Source organism: Eubalaena glacialis, chromosome 17 (genome assembly GCF_028564815.1).
Source record: "Eubalaena glacialis isolate mEubGla1 chromosome 17, mEubGla1.1.hap2.+ XY, whole genome shotgun sequence".
Taxonomy (NCBI): Eukaryota; Metazoa; Chordata; class Mammalia; order Artiodactyla; family Balaenidae; genus Eubalaena; species Eubalaena glacialis.
Genome location: NC_083732.1, coordinates 24,285,822 through 24,301,693, shown reverse-complemented (window position 1 = coordinate 24,301,693; position 15,872 = coordinate 24,285,822).

The following is a 15,872-nucleotide window of genomic DNA, read 5'->3' as shown; positions in this document are numbered from 1 at the left end:
TGAATGGCCCAAAGGGTCCCACCCAGAAGATCACTTTAGCTTCTTTTCTATGCCTGAATCCCATTAGCTTAGTCTAAACCCAGTTATGCCTGAATTCTCCTTCACTCCTGTTATTTCCAGTTATGTGAGCCAGTAATTCTCTTTTTTACTTAAGCTACCTTGAGTTGGGTTTCTATCATTTGAGTCAAAAGAGTGCTGACGAATATAGTAGAAACTTACAAGATATGCTAAGAAGTATGGTTTAAACCTTGAAAGTCATGTGTGGTCACAAGTGAAGGATTTTAATCACATGAGTGATATGGTCAGCATATTTGGCTTTCTCTGGTTGGTCCTGAGTTGGAAACAGGGATGAAAAATAGAGAAGCTGGCAGTCAGTGACCAAGTCCTGACTGTTCAGGGCTGTTTACTGCAGAGGTTGCGATTTGGCTTCCTGAACTGGCTATGATTCAGAGTTCTATTGTCATATATGATCTGACTACTATCCATTTCTATAGTTAGTCTCTCAGGCCACTCTTTTGGTCATTCTGTCACTTCTGAGAAGTTGACCAACTCAGGGAATGCTTGAGTTTCAGATCTTTACCTCTTGGGGATTGTCTACTTGTTTCCATAGCCACGTGTATTGAGAGATCTTCTTGACTTTTTGTTTTTTCATCATGGTGATCATCTGGCAACAGGGTGACTAAGCAGATGCAATGAAAACTCTAGAGTGAGAATACAGTGCACCAGCATCATGACCACTCAGACAAAAACAAGAACAATTAATATTACCTGTAAGATGCTTCAAAACCAGGAACCCCAACTGCCCAACCCAGGACCAGAGAACAAACCCATTGACCTTGAGGACCAAGCTTAGGAAGCCAAGTAGCTTTATTTCTTCATAAGGTACATAGTTTGTTTATCTTGCCTGCTTCATTGATCTGAGCACAGCAAGAAGTACTAGCAAGGATACAAATGCTCCCATGACCAGCCAACAGGGAATCCAGAGCTACGCTCTCATCTGTTTCTACTTGTGCCGAAGAGTTGTCTTGTTAATAACTTCTGCCAGAGTTAGTGATACGCTTCCTACAGTCTTTTTTATTTGTATGATTCCTATGGTTGGAAGTATTGTTCTGATTGTTTATATAAGCAGTGAGTCAGTAATTCCTCAAGATATAGTGCCTCAGTAATCAAGTGTGCCATGTTTTGAGTTCAGGTCTGAGTTAGAGTTTCCAGCTTTGGTGATTAGTAGGATTAGGGTCTCTGCTCCAGACAAGCCTTGGAACATTATCTGTGAAGTGCGTGAGGTGCTACTCTGAGGCAAACAGGATCAGGCATCTTTCCCACAGAGGAAATAGTATCTGGGATTGGCACATGGAGATCTAGGAAAAAAGAATTGCTCACAAGATTGGAATTTGGATTTCTGTTAGTCTCTTCCAGTCAGCAGAGATTTGGTTTATTGCTCTATGAATGTTACCGAGTCTAAGCTTGTACTGCAGGCCAATAATAGAGAGACGAGGTGTTGGGGCAAGGAATAGTGACTTTATTCGGAAAGCTGGCAAACTGAGATGATGGTGGACTTGTGTCCCAAAGAACCATCTTGCCTGAGTTAGAATTCAGGCTCCTTTTATACTAAAAGGGGAGGGAGTAAAGTTGAACACTTCCTGGTTCCCATCAGCCTCCAGAGGGGATGTGTTAATTTCTTCCTTCCTGCAGCTATTCACAGGTGGGCCTGGTCAGGGTGTTTCCTGTGAGCTAAACAAAGGTATTTTAGCTTAATGCTCATTACCTGGGAAGCAGGGTTCCCAGAGATGGGCCATTATGTATAATTTAAGCTTATAGGCAACATTCCTTTAGTGATTAACTTGTAGTAGAATACAAAAGTTTCTTCCCTATTACATGAAGTTTGTAGAATTCAAATTTAGAGGGTCTGATCGATAGATTGTAATAATTGTTTTTTTGTGGGTTTGTTTGCTTATTTGTTTTGGGTGAAAGGGACCTAACAAAGTCACAGGTTGACTTGTTTAAGGTTCTTTTACCATGTAGGTGCAAGTGGAGATGCCATTGGCTGTAATTCCCTGTGGTTTTATTTCATGAGACTAGAATTGTCTGGAGGTTTTAATCATGGGGGTTCAGTGATGGATGGCTTACTCAGGAGTCAGTAAGATTCAGGCCAGTGGCTCCTGTTCAGAATAATCTAAGAATGGCATTAGAATGAGTGTGTTCTGACCTAACAATTTTTTTTTTTGAAGTTTTAAGCTTTTTGTAAAAATCTCACTTTCAGTCTGTGTGTATCCCTAGGTCTGAAGTGGGTCTCTTGTAGACAGCATATAGATGGGTCTTATTTTTGTATCCATTCAGCAAGCCTGTGTCTTTTGGTTGGAGCATTTAATCCATTCACGTTAAGGTAATTATCAATATGGATGTTCCTATTACCATTTTCTTAATTGTTTTGGGTTTGTTTTTGTAGGTCCTTTTCTTCTCTTGTGTTTCCCACTTAGAGAAGTTCCTTTAGCATTTGTTGTAGAGCTGCTTTGCTGGTGCTGAATTCTCTTAGCTTTTGCTTGTCTGTAAAGCTTTTGATTTCTCCATCGAATCTGAATGAGATCCTTGCCGGGTAGAGTAATCTTGGTTGTAGGTTCTTCCCTTTCATCACTTTAAGTATATCATGCCCCTCCCTTCTGACTTGTAGAGTTTCTGCTGAGAAATCAGCTGTTAACCTTATGGGAGTTCCCTTGTATGTTATTTGTTGTTTTTCCCTTGCTGCTTTCAGTAATTTTTCTTTGTCTTTAATTTTTGCCAGTTTGATTACTATGTGTCTCGGCGTGTTTCTCCTTGGGTTTATCCTGTATGGGACTCTCTGCGCTTCCTGGACTTGGGTGGCTATTTCCTTTCCCATGTGAGGGAAGTTTTCGACTATAATCTCTTCAAATATTTTCTCGGGTCCTTTCTCTCTCTCTTCTCCTTCTGGGACCCCTATAATGCGAATGTTGTTGCGTATAATGTTGTCCCAGAGGTCTCTTAGGCTGTCTTCATTTCTTTTCATTCTTTTTTCTTTATTCTGTTCCACAGCAGTGAATTCCATCATTCTGTCTTCCAGGTCACTTATCTGTTCTTCTGCCTCAGTTATTCTGCTATTGATTCCTTCTAGTGTATTTTTCATTTCAGTTATTGTATTGTTCATCTCTGTTTGTTTGTTCTTTAATTCTTCCAGATCTTTGTTAAACATTTCTTGCATCTTCTCAATCTTTGCTTCATTCTTTTTCCGAGGTCCTGGATCATCTTCACTCTCATTATTCTGAATTCTTTTTCTGGAAGGTTGCCTATCTCCACTTCATTTAGTTGTTTTTCTGGGGTTTTATCTTGTTCCTTCAGCTGGTACATAGCCCTCTGCCTTTTCATCTTGTGTATTTTTCTGTGAATGTGGTTTTTGTTCCACAGGCTGCAGGATTGTAGTTCTTCTTGCTTCTGCTGTCTGCCCTCTGACCTAACAATTATAATAAAGAGGAAATAAAAGAAAAAAGGGCCTTTATGGGTAGATGACAGCCAGAGGTCTGTAGAAAATGAGAAGAAGAATGGTCATAAACAAGCAGATAAAAAACAAAACAGGAATTAGACAGGGATCTTGGCTCAACATCTTGGATGGAAGCTATCCAGTCTCTGAGGTTATCAGCTTGTTCCAGAGGTCTTGGTTCAGCTGCCTACTTCCACAAGATCTATTGCTTTCAGTGGATCCCTGACAATCCTCACTTTGAGTTTCCCTGTTGGGTAACTTGCTGATTGTGTGTGAAATTCTGGATTGCTTTTTTAGTGTGGAGTTCTGGACTGCTCTATTTGATGCTAACAGTACCTGACAAGATTTCTTCTGATGAAGTTTAAGAGCAGTTTACTCTGATGTTCCTCCCAATAAACAGATCTCTTGGTTGAAGATGAAGAAGAGGCTGTTTCAGAAGATGTGGGAAGGTGATCTTAATCCGTTGGTAATAGGACTTAATGTAGTACATGAGTCTGTTGCAATGTTTTGCAATATCTGCTTGCAGCAAGGCCGAGCTGGTGGTAGAAGTGAAATCTGTAAATGCATGGGCCCTCAGGCTAGTGGGAACACTTTTGGCCAAGGGAGCTCAAGGGTTTCTGAAAATTTTGCTTTCAACTTTTCCAGAAGATTGTGGGTGGTAAAGGGCATGTCATTTTTGGGTAAGGGGTAATGCCTTACACAGTTCTTTTATAATAGTTCCCCTAAAGTGTGGGACTCGGTTATGTGATATAAAACTTGGTGTACCCCAGGCTGGAAACACAAAATCAAGTAACTCTTTAGCAACTCTAAGAACTGTAGCTTTTCAGCAAGGAAATACTTCAAATCCTCTCGAAAATAGACGTTCAATAACTAAAACAAATTCAAATCCCTTGGGAGAATGAAATAAATGTGGGGAAAAAAAAATCCCCCTAAAGGTATTCAAAGGGCCTGTGAGTCATCAGATCCTGGCTATCCCCCACCTTTACAGTTTTCTCAGGATTAGTTGTTGACAAACCACACACCTGACAATAACCCCAGCTGTCTTTTAAAAGTTTCCCCAGTAATTTTTTTTTTAACATCTTTGTTGGAGTATAATTGCTTTACAGTGGTGTGTTAGTTTCTGCTGTATAACAAAGTGAACCAGCTATACATATACATATATCCCCATATCCCCTCCCTCTTGCATCTCCCTCCCACCCTCCCTATCCCACCCCTCTAGGTGGTCACAAAGCACCAAGCTGATCTCCCTGTGCTATGTGGCTGCTTCCCACTAGCTATCTATTTTACATTTGGTAGTGTATATATGTCCATGCCACTCTCTCACTTCGTCCCAGCTTACCCTTGCCCCTCCCCATGTCCTCAAGACCATTCTCTATGTCTGCATCTTTATTGCTGTCCTGACCCTACATTTTTCAGAACCTTTTTTTTTTCTTTTTTTAGATTCCATATATATGTGTTAGCATGCGGTATTTGATTTTCTCTTTCTGACTTACTTCACTCTGTATGACAGACTCTAGGTCCATCCACCTCACTACAAATAACTCAATTTCATTTCTTTTTATGGCTGAGTAATATTCCATTGTATATATGTGCCACATCTTCTTTATTCATTCACCTGTCGATGGACACTTAGGTTGCTTCCATGTCCTGGCTATTGTAAATAGAGCTGCAATGAACATTGTGGTACATGACTCTTTTTTTTTTTTTTTTCAGCAAGTGGTCAAGAAGGAGTTCACCGTGATGAGGCTCTGTAGCCGGCAGTCTGAAAACATTACCGGATCTTTCTGCTTTGGGAAGTTCACATTTCCCTTCCTCACAAGCTGCACCAAGACAGGCATGAAACTACATGACTCTTTTTGAATTATGGTTTTCTATGGAGGTTCCTTAAAAAACGAAAACTAGAACTACCGTATGACCCAGCAATCCCACTACTGGGCATATACCCTGAGAAATCCCCAGGAATGTTGGTTTAAGCTGGTAACCAAATTTTCTGCACCATCATGAGTAGTTTCATGGAGAAATTTAGCTAATATCCCTTTGAAATCATCTGGTGCCACAAAGCAGCACTCTTGGAAGCATCAGAGATTATCTATGTGAAGGGCACAGCCAGATTTTCCCCATCCTTCCTTTTCAAAACCAGGGACTACAGACTGATATTTTGTAATAGCCTCATTGAATCTCTCCAGAGATTTATCTTTAGGGGGTATAGCTAGGATCATAACCTTGGTTAGGTCTTTTTGTTTGGAAGTGCTGCTAGAACGTTTCTTCAGCTTCCATATTTTGTCTTCTTCCTTGGCCTCAACCTTTGTGAGAGCCACCTCTCCAAGAAGCAGGAGGGCATCTAAAAGTTCCTTAACTTTTTGTCCATGTTGGATGGAGTTTCCAGCAGAGGTGAGAAGCCCCCTTTGTTTCCATAGCATGTCAAAAAATGTCCTACTCCAAAAGCATACCTGTTCTCTGTGTATACGTTGACTTTCTGGTCTTTGGATAGTTGGCAAACTCTACTAAGTGCAAAATTTCTGTCATCAGGGCTGATTTTACCTCAGGTAGAGGACTATCTTCTAAAGAAAAGCTTAAATTAGTAGGTAAATATCCTGCTTGCCCTCCAGTTTCGATTCTGAGGTATAATCTGTTTACAAGTAATATTAGGTCAGGGTTCTCAACAGGAGTTTCTAATACATTTGAGTAAGGTAAGGAGAGGTCCCTAACTGAGGTAAGTCAACCATGGGGTTCCCCTTCTTTTGGTAGAGTCAGGGAGTGGCTGGAATCAGGGTGTTGCAATGGTGAATAGTGATGTGAGAGGGAGAGAGTGGGTTAATTGGCTGGGTGAAAGAGTTGTATCTTCTCATTAGGTAGTAATGTCTGGATTGCATGAGGAAATACAAGGCCAAGTAGGGAACCTAGAACTGTTTCAGCAGAAGCACTGACAGTTTTGCCTGGCAGCTACTGCCCTAAAGTAAGGGGGATAAGCCTTTACAACCAGGTCAGAGATGCAGCTCTAATAAGCAATGGGTGATAATGGTTCTTGTGAAGTTGAGTTAAAACTCTAAGGGTTTGTCTAGATCACTCATGCCACTGTTATGTAATCTTAAATTTACAAATGTTGCTGAAAGTTATTTTCTAGATTATCCCCGAATCACCCTATAATTTTATCTTTTTTTGTTTGTTTGTTTGCATGTTTGAGTTATGATCCAATTGATTTAATAAGAATTATTTCAGGTTTGGCTATTAGGGGGATTTGCCCTACTTTTGGGACCATTTTTTGACTCTCAGATTTACTGTGGAAAGAGGAATCCTCTAGATCCCTTTCTGGGTCAGACCAGTCAGCTTTTTTTTCTTTTTTTTTTAAAAATTAATTAATTAATTTATATTTTATTTTTGGCTGCGTTGGGTCTTTGTTGCTGCACACGGCCTTTCTCTAGTTGTGGCAGACAGGAGAGTGGGGAGATTTATACGGTCAGCCTTCCATATCCGTGGGTTCTACATCCACAGATTCAACCAACTGGGGGTCAAAAATATTTGAAAAAAAATTACAGAAAGTTCCAAAGTCAAAACTTGAATTTGCTGTGCACTGGCAACTATCTGCATAGTATTTATATTGTATTAGGTATTATAAGTAATCTAGAGATGAATTAAACTAGATGATTGTGTAGGTTATATGCAAATACTATGCTATTTTATACAAGGGACTTGAGCATCCTTGGATTTTGGGTCTTGGTCCTGCAACCAAACCTCCCCCCAACCCCTGCCGTGGATACTGAGGGATGACCGTAGTGAAAAAAAAGGGGAGGCTTCAGGTATGTTCTGACTGGAGGTTGTTGGCATGAGGAAGCTGCAGGTAGGCCGACTAGCAGTGAGAATCTTATGTGATTGGTTTGGGGAACATATTTGGCTTTCTCTGGTTGACCCTGAGTTGAAAAGGTGGGCCCAAAATAGGAAGGCTGGCAGTCAGTGACCAAATCCTGACTGTTCTGGGTTTATCACTGCAGAGCTTGTGGCTTGGCTTCCTGGACTGCTTTCTGCAGGCTGTGGGTGAGAGTTCTATTGTCATATCTGGTCTGGCCATTGTCTGTTTGTATATTCAGTCTCTCAGTAGTAATCAGAGACACCTTAAATTATATTGTGTAGACAGATGTCCACTCCAGCTCTAGGGAGACTGGCTGACCCAAACATGACCAATGTCAGTTTAAAATAGTCTGACTGTTGCCTATCCACAAAGTGGTGGTGAAGACTCAACCTGCAGGTCTAGTTCACCTGGGGAAGTAGAGCAAACCTGGGTTCTGTCTGTCCCTTCATTAATAACTATACATCTGGGGTGTGTACTCATCCTCTCTGTAACTCAACTAAAATGGACATAATGATAAGGTTTTATTTCCCTGAAGGCAAAGGACCAAACCAGATGTTCACTTGAACTAGTTTCCAGCCCAGAGTCACGTGATTATTCTATAATTTTTATTTGATCATAGTTCTCTCCACTGGGATGGCACCAGGCTGGTGGGTCAAATAGGAAATGTTCACTTGTGTGTGTTTGTTTCTTCCCTGAATGAAGCTGTGTCAGTGCATTAATTCATCCTCAGAGCTGTTTTGCTGTCATGGTGTAGTGGAAAGTTCTCTAAGCCCAAAGGGAGATCTCTAGGGAGTTATAGCTCTGACATTTAGGAGGTATGAGATTTTGAGTAAGTTTCTTAACATCTTTGTGTCTCAGTGTCCTCATTTGCAAGATGTCATTCTCTCACCTCAATGTTGTTGGGAAAATAAGAGTATCAGTATGTGACCTCACATTGATTTTTGGTTCCATTAAAATTTCAGAATTGAATATAATGAAAAGGGAATTGGAGAAAATAGCTCAATTTGTTTTTCAATGCAGAGTTTAAAACCTAAAAAATGTTGAGAACCATAGGAAATACTTCTCAGACAGTTCATTCATAAGCCAGCAAGTGGGATTCCATAAACCCCTTAACTAATGGGAACCCTCAGGTGGTTTATTAGTGGAGATTGAAGAGAGAATATTTTTCTTTTCCTGTGTCAGAAGTAGTAGCTCTCTGGTAAGTAATTTCACATCTGCATCTAATGGTTTACTTTAGAAGTCTCATGCTTCTTTGGCATTTTCCCTGGGGAGGAAGCAAGAGAGAAGATAAGTGAGGGAAAGAGAGATTCTCTTTAGCGATTCATCATTTTAATTTTGGAATGTGTGGAGGAAGGGCGCTTATCCTACTGTGTATCTTGGGCTTTAGGACTGAGTTCACGAAATGGCTTAAAATTCTTCCTTTTTTTCTTTTCTAATCTTTTCTTTCCTCCCTTTCTCCTTTCTTTCCTTCCTTTCCTTCTTTCCTTTATCCCTTCTTTTTTCCTTCCTTCCCTCTTTCCTTCCTTCCTTCCTTCCCTCCCTCCCTCCCTCCTTTCTTTCTCTTTCTTTCTTTCTTTCTTTCCCTTCCTTCCTTCCTTCCTTCCTTCCTTCCTTCCTTCCTTCCTTCCTTCCTTCCTTTCTTTCTTTCTTTCTTTCTTTCTTTCTTTCTTTCTTTCTTTCTTTCTTTCTTTCTTTCCCTTGACTATGAGAACTGGGCTCAAAATGCACCATAAGTGAACCTTTCTCTGGAGCTTTTTGAAAACATTTTACTGATAATGTCATAGTACATCATTATAAGGTCATCAGGAGTACATCTTGGCCCTCTGAGGAAGGGGAAGGTTCTGGTCAAGCACCTATCACTTGGGCAGTGGAACATTTTTCTTAAATTCCCATGTCATTAGAAGGTAAGTTTAGTTCTTATTTCTTTGTTTGACACTTCTTACTTCTGTTCTGATTTATATTACTAATTTATAAAGTGGGTAGAGATGCCCAAGAAGTTTGTAGAATATGATTGAGAGGATGCTGAGTGGTACTACCCAGACCCTCCCTTCAGGACTGACAGTGTTAGCAGCTGGTGGTTTTCAGCTTAGTTTCTCTGGGAGAATTGCCCTCAGCAGGACAAAGCCACCTTGCCCAAGATTATTTCCTGAGGGCAGCCCACTTCCTAGGATGGGTCAACATAGGGGTATTAAGGCAGGGCTCCTTGCTTCAATTTGGGACAATACTGAAGGAGCATCCCAGCTCCAGAGCTCCCAGAGGGATGGGATGAGGCCTTTGTTGTGACTGTCTCAAAGTTCACTCTTCTCAGCCTTATCTTGCTTGCTTCTCTGCCCCACAGGTTAGATCCCCGAGGACTCACCAATAAGCTTCCTGCACACAAATCTCCATCTCAACAACCTATTTCTTGGGGAATCTGTAACAATGACCAAAACATTTTGCATAAAGGAACCATATTACTCTCCTTTTCTCATTCCCCTCTTCAGAATCAAACGTCTCTTAATTTCCCTAATGGAAGAACAACAGAAAGCTTATTTCACGATAGAAACTTTGAAGTTCACATCAAGGACTGCCTTCAGAAAACATGGTTTGGTTAAGAAATTTTACAGCACTTAGCATCTTTCTCAAACTTATTCCACATTTTTTCTGTCCCTCCTAAATAGTCAACTATTATTTATAATGATTGATTAGAAGTGAATAAAGGGCAAGTATTGGATAATTCTTTAATTGTGGAAAAATATACTGTACGTAAAATTTACCATTTTAACCATTAACACTGTTGTGCAACCATCTCCACAATCCATCTCCAGAACTTCATCCCAAACTGAAACTCTGTATCTACTAAACAACATGGATAACTCTTGACCTGATACTGTAGTTTTTGTTCCTCTTCATTCTAAAAAGTTGAGTTTGGGGAAAGGAGAGCAGGCAGAAATACCAGAAGATTCCAAAGAACTTGGCGCTGTGCAAATAGCGATTGCTAAAGGTAAAAACAAAGTGACTAAAAAAGTGCTGGGAAGTTGGGTGTTTGAAGATTAGTATTTCTAAGATTGCAAGTTCTAAGACTCCTGTGGGATAGAAAGAGTTAATACAAAATATTTTGGTCGTTGACTCCTTAGATTTTTTTCCTTAACAAAAATACCTTTGTTGCTTTTCACAAGCTTAGTGTTAAAAAAATAACAAGAAACAACAGAGGATAATACAAACAATTTGAGCCTACCATAAAAAAATAACCGTTATTAATGCTTGGTCAATATCTTCCTAGGTATCTTGCTATGCATACGATCCAATACTCAAATACACTTTTCCAAAAATGTGATTGCAATCTGCCTTGAGATATATTTGGATCTCCCACAATATATTTTGTCCATCTCCTTAGGCACCACAGATCTTTAGAGCTGAAAGGGAAATTGGAAATAGAGTCATTAGGGCCCTTATATCCTGCTGGAAATGTGAAGGGCTTGAGAGCTCTCTGCACAGAACAAATACAGACGTTTCACTGGCTATTTTAAGTCTAATACAATTCAAGGGAAATACAAAACAGCTCTCTTTAAACAAACTTTGGACTACTAAATGTGTTCATGCCACTTTATTTATTAAACTTATCATTTTAGTCATTGATTTTTGTTTTCTCTGGTTTATTTTTACTTCCCAGGTTTTAGTTTTTATTAAATTTATACATGCACAAATTTTACAGTGGAAAACAAGAGTTGTTGCAAAAAACTCCAGAAGTCCCCCCCTGCACCCTTTGTATGTGCCTCCCTGAAGGCAATCACTTTAAAATAATTTTTTAAAAAACTTTCCTATCTTTAAATAACATGCATATGTGGGTACTTGTTCAGTTTTTGGCATTATCCACCAACTTTCCACTATGACAGATGAGGCATTATGCCTTCTATTCACACCTCACTGTCACCTGTTTTTAACTTCCTTTCCCATTCACTCCCATTCTGTCCCCTCAATACAAGGAGAAAATAAGGGGGAAATCACTTTAGTAAATTAAGGCTAGAGCTCCATTGTCCTCTAGTCTGGTTCAAAAGTTAAAAATCATTTTTACCCTTGTACTTTGAAAGTGACCTTTTTTTTTCATCTCTGGATCTTTATCTTCAGTGTTCTGAATTTCATAAATACATGCTATGCTCTCAGCCCTTAGTGAGCCCTTTCAATCTGGAAATCATGTTCTTCCATTTGGGGAGTTATTTCATTGATGATTTTCTTTGTCTGTTTTCTCCATCTCTCTCGAGCTCTTTTTTTGGATATTGGATCTCTGGGATCAGCTTTCTAATTTTCTTCTTTTTTCTCCTCTATTTGTCAGGTCCTTCTGTTTTGTTCTACTTTCTAGGAAATTTACTTGACTTTCTATTCCATAAAGTGACTTAAAAAACACAAATGTATCATCTTACAGTTCTGAGGGTTAGAAGTCTAACGTGAATCTTACGGATTAGAGTCAAGGAGTCTGAAGGGCTACGTTCCTTTCCAGAGACTCTTGGGAAGAATCTTTCTTTGCCTATTCAGGTTGTTGGCAGAATTCAGTTTCATACGATTGTAGGGCTGAAGTCTGCATTTTCCTGATGGCTGTCAGCTAGGGGCTCTTCCAGCTTCCAGCGGCACCCACCTTGCTTGGCTCTTGGTCCCCTTCCTTCATCTTCAAATCCAGCAACAGTGAGTGGTGTCCCTCTCATGCGTCTAATCTCTCCTCTCCTTCTACTGTGGCATCTCTCAGCCTCTGGCCAGAGAAGTTCTCAGCTTTCAAGGGCTCATTTAACTAGACTGGGCCCACTTGATAATCCAGGGTGATCTCCTCATTTCAAGATCCCTAACCTTAATCATATCTGTAAAGTCCATTTTGCCATAGGTTTCAGGGCTTAGGATGTAGACATCTTTAGGGATTCTTATTCTGCCTACCTCTATATTATAGTGTCTTAATGTCTACTGTAATATATTTAACTTCCGAGAACTCTTTATTCTCTGAATGTTCCTTTTTTTTGTATAGCAAATACTTGTTTCATGTTTGGGATAGCTTTACTTCTCTCTGAATATAATAATGATAGTTATTATATCAAAAGTTGTAGCAGAAAAATCTGTTTTCTTCTCCCTGTATAGTTTGTTTCCTGTAAGTTGCCTTTCTGTTGTGTTTATTTTGGTCTCTGTCTTCCACTGTGGAACACTCTGTTGGTTCATGGCTGCCTGTCATGGACCCTAAGCAGCTGACTGGTCTCCCTGGTGCCCGGGCAAGACTCGTGGACCATGGGCTTGAGGGTAAGGTGATCTGGCTTACACAAGATCACCATTTTAGGGGTTGTTTTCTCTTGGTTTGGTCAAATTCCTGAGAGGTGGATCTTTCTATCTCCTACTTTCAGGGTATTCCAACTTTCATAGGACTGGCTGTCTGCATTCTGAGAACCAAGGGAAGTTGGGGATCTCAGCATTCATGATGTGAATGGCTAACGAACTTCTCTGCTTGTGGTAGGAAATCACCCTCAAATGTACTTACTGTGCTCTAGTCAAGAGATTGGCCAGTTTCCTTCTCCAGAGAAATCACCTCAGTCTTCTGAGCAGAGCTGGGGAGGGAATTACAACCTAACTCCTTAAGCAGCCTTTCAACCAGTCCTCCTGTTTTGAGCCTCACTTTCTCTCTGCATCCACAGATACCTGGTGTTAAGTCCCGAGGTTTTTAGATGTTCTGCATTATAAATTAGGTTCTTCTTGGCTTTCCCCACTGCCAGCTTAGCAGTCAGCTTTCTCAGATCTGCCAGGTCAGTTATGATTATGCAGCCTCTTGCATTCTCTTTGTCCTCATGGGTTTTCCCCTTTTCTGTAATTTTAGTAGCATTGGGAGGAAGTAAGAATGAATGAATGTTCATTCAGACTACTGAATTGTATACTTTAAAAGGGTGAATTTTATAGTATATGAATTATATCTCAATAAAATAAATTTTAAAAATGAATGAATGTGTGTGATATGCCATTCTTATCCCAACATATGCCTCCTAATTTTAGAGGACAGTGAGCCAGAGAAGCTTAAATGAGAAGCCCAGGATTGTGATGGTTTTTAAATGATCTCAAAGCTCACTTAAGTCAACTTTTTAAAAAATAATTAATTAATTAATTAATTAATGTATTTTTGGCTGTGTTGGGTCTCTGTTGCTGTGCGCGGGCTTTCTCTAATTGCGGTGAGCAGGGGCTACTCTTTGTTGTGGTGGCTTCTCTTGTTGCGGAGCACAGGTTCTAGGTGCACGGGCTTCAGTAGTTGTGGCTCACAGGCTCAGTAGTTGTGGCTCGTGGACTCTAGAGAGCAGGCTCAGCAGTTGTGGCGCACGGGCTTAGTTGCTCCGCGGCATGTGGGAATCTTCCCGGACCAGGGCTCGAACCCGTGTCCCCTGCATTGGCAGCCGGATTCTTAACCACTGCGCCACCAAGGAAGTCCCTTAAGTCAACTTTTAAGCGACTGTTCAACTAAATCCACTCAGGTTTTCTGAGTTGTATCTGGCCTTGCAGAGTTGCATTTTGGGGCAGTGGCATAGACTTTGGCTCCTCAAGCCATGACGCTGGGCACTTGCCGTTCTAGCCTGCACCATTTCTAGAAGAGGAACATTGGTCCTCTGGAAAACTAAATATCTCTTCAGGGATGAAATGACCTGCATGTCATTGAGTCGAATGCTAGTTTAAAAATGCACAAATACTGTTAATCACTTAATTATTGAATCTATACATAATTAGTGCAATTTATATCAGACAGTAGTTTTAAGGATACATGAAAATACTGAGAACAGTGATGTTTGAGGCTCCAGGAGAAAAGGGATCGTGGCTCTCCCTGCACTCCCCTCCCCACCCAGCTCCCATGATGTAATTGGATAAACACACAGAACTCAAAGTGGCTAAAAAAATACAAGGAACATTAAGTGGTCTATGGCTTTTCTCAACATAGCCAAAATCAATAACTTGAGATCTCTTCCTGTTAACATTTAGGGATTTACATGTCTAACTTCCATTAGTATTAAGTACTCTTTCCTGCCAATATCCATTTTTATGCATTTTAAAGTTGTTTATATCATATTCACTGTCAGTTTTTTACATAGCTGAGAGAATACAAGATGGCTGTAATATTTTCTAAAGCAATTAAGTGTTAATTACCTGTTATTAAATCAATATTTCTCCAAAACTTGTCCTTGATTTCTTGGCTTTCCTAACTTTCACCTAGTATATGTACCTCATTTACTTCCATAGCTCAACTATCAAGAGTCTGTCTTTCTGCTGGAATATGATCACTTTTTCAAAATTGTGGTATCATAGGCCTTTAGTGGCTTGACTGATCAGAGAGCCAGAACTGCCCTTAGAAACAGTTTGGGTTGACAGAGCTAGCGAATAAAAACACAGGACCCCATTAAGAATTTCAGATAAACAATGAATAACTTTTTTTTTAGTATAAGCGTGTCACAAATATTGCAGGGGATAAACTTATACTAAAGAATTATTTGTTGTTTATCTGAAATTCAGATTGAACTGGGTGTCCTGTATCTTATCTGGCAATCCTAGACCCAGGCTACTGGGGACCCCCGTATGGGGCCCTGGGCTTTAGAGATCACCCACCAGTGCTTTTCCTCAGGGTAAGGAATCCTTGGCACCAAATGGACATACCCATCCATTCCTGCACCCTCTTATACACCATGCCCTGGGTGTCTGCAATCCTAGTCTACAACTACAGGTGTGACCAAGGGGTAGCTGATGGGAAGGGGTGGATCGAGATGGGATTTCTGGCTGAGGTGCCTGGGCACAGGAGCATGCCAGGCCAGCATGACTGTAGGACAGAGTCCTAGGTAAAAAGACCAAGCCAGAAGAAAGGGCCAGGGCCTTTGTTTGTACCCTCACCCTGGGTCCCACAAATGTGAGGGGTGGGCCTGCAGCGAGCCTCTGGCCATATACACATTTTGTGTGCTTTCTGCAGGCTATCAGGTGGGGAATGGGTACAACGAGGGCAGAGTGGATAGTTTCCACTTATAATGTATGGCTTCTGTTTCTAACCTCTTTAATATTTTCATTTGCTTCAATTCATCTGCTTTTTGCTACACTTTCTTTTTTTTTTCTTTGGCCATGCCATGCAGCTTGTGGGATCTCAGTTCCCCACCCAGGGATTGAACCCCGGGCCACAGCAGTAAAAGCACCAAGTCCTAACCACTGGACTGCCAGGGAGTTCCCTTGGTACATTTTCTTGTAGAAATTTCACCAATGAATGGGTATTTGAAAAAAGAAACTAAAAAAGAAAAAAAAAGAAAATCCATGTCACCATTAACAACAACAACCCTGCAAAGTAAATCTAGTGTCTCTCTCCTGTACTGAGCCTTTTAAAGGATGGTTCGGTTAAATGCACCCCGATGCTCAGTTTAAGTGCGAGCCATTCTCCAGAGATTCCTCGGTGTGCTAAAACATAAGCTCTATTCATTTTAGATGTAACACGGCATGAGTTGTAAGTACACCGAGTACAGATTCTATTTGTCAAGAAAAAAAATTAAGTAGAAGGAAGACACAAGAGAAAAGTAG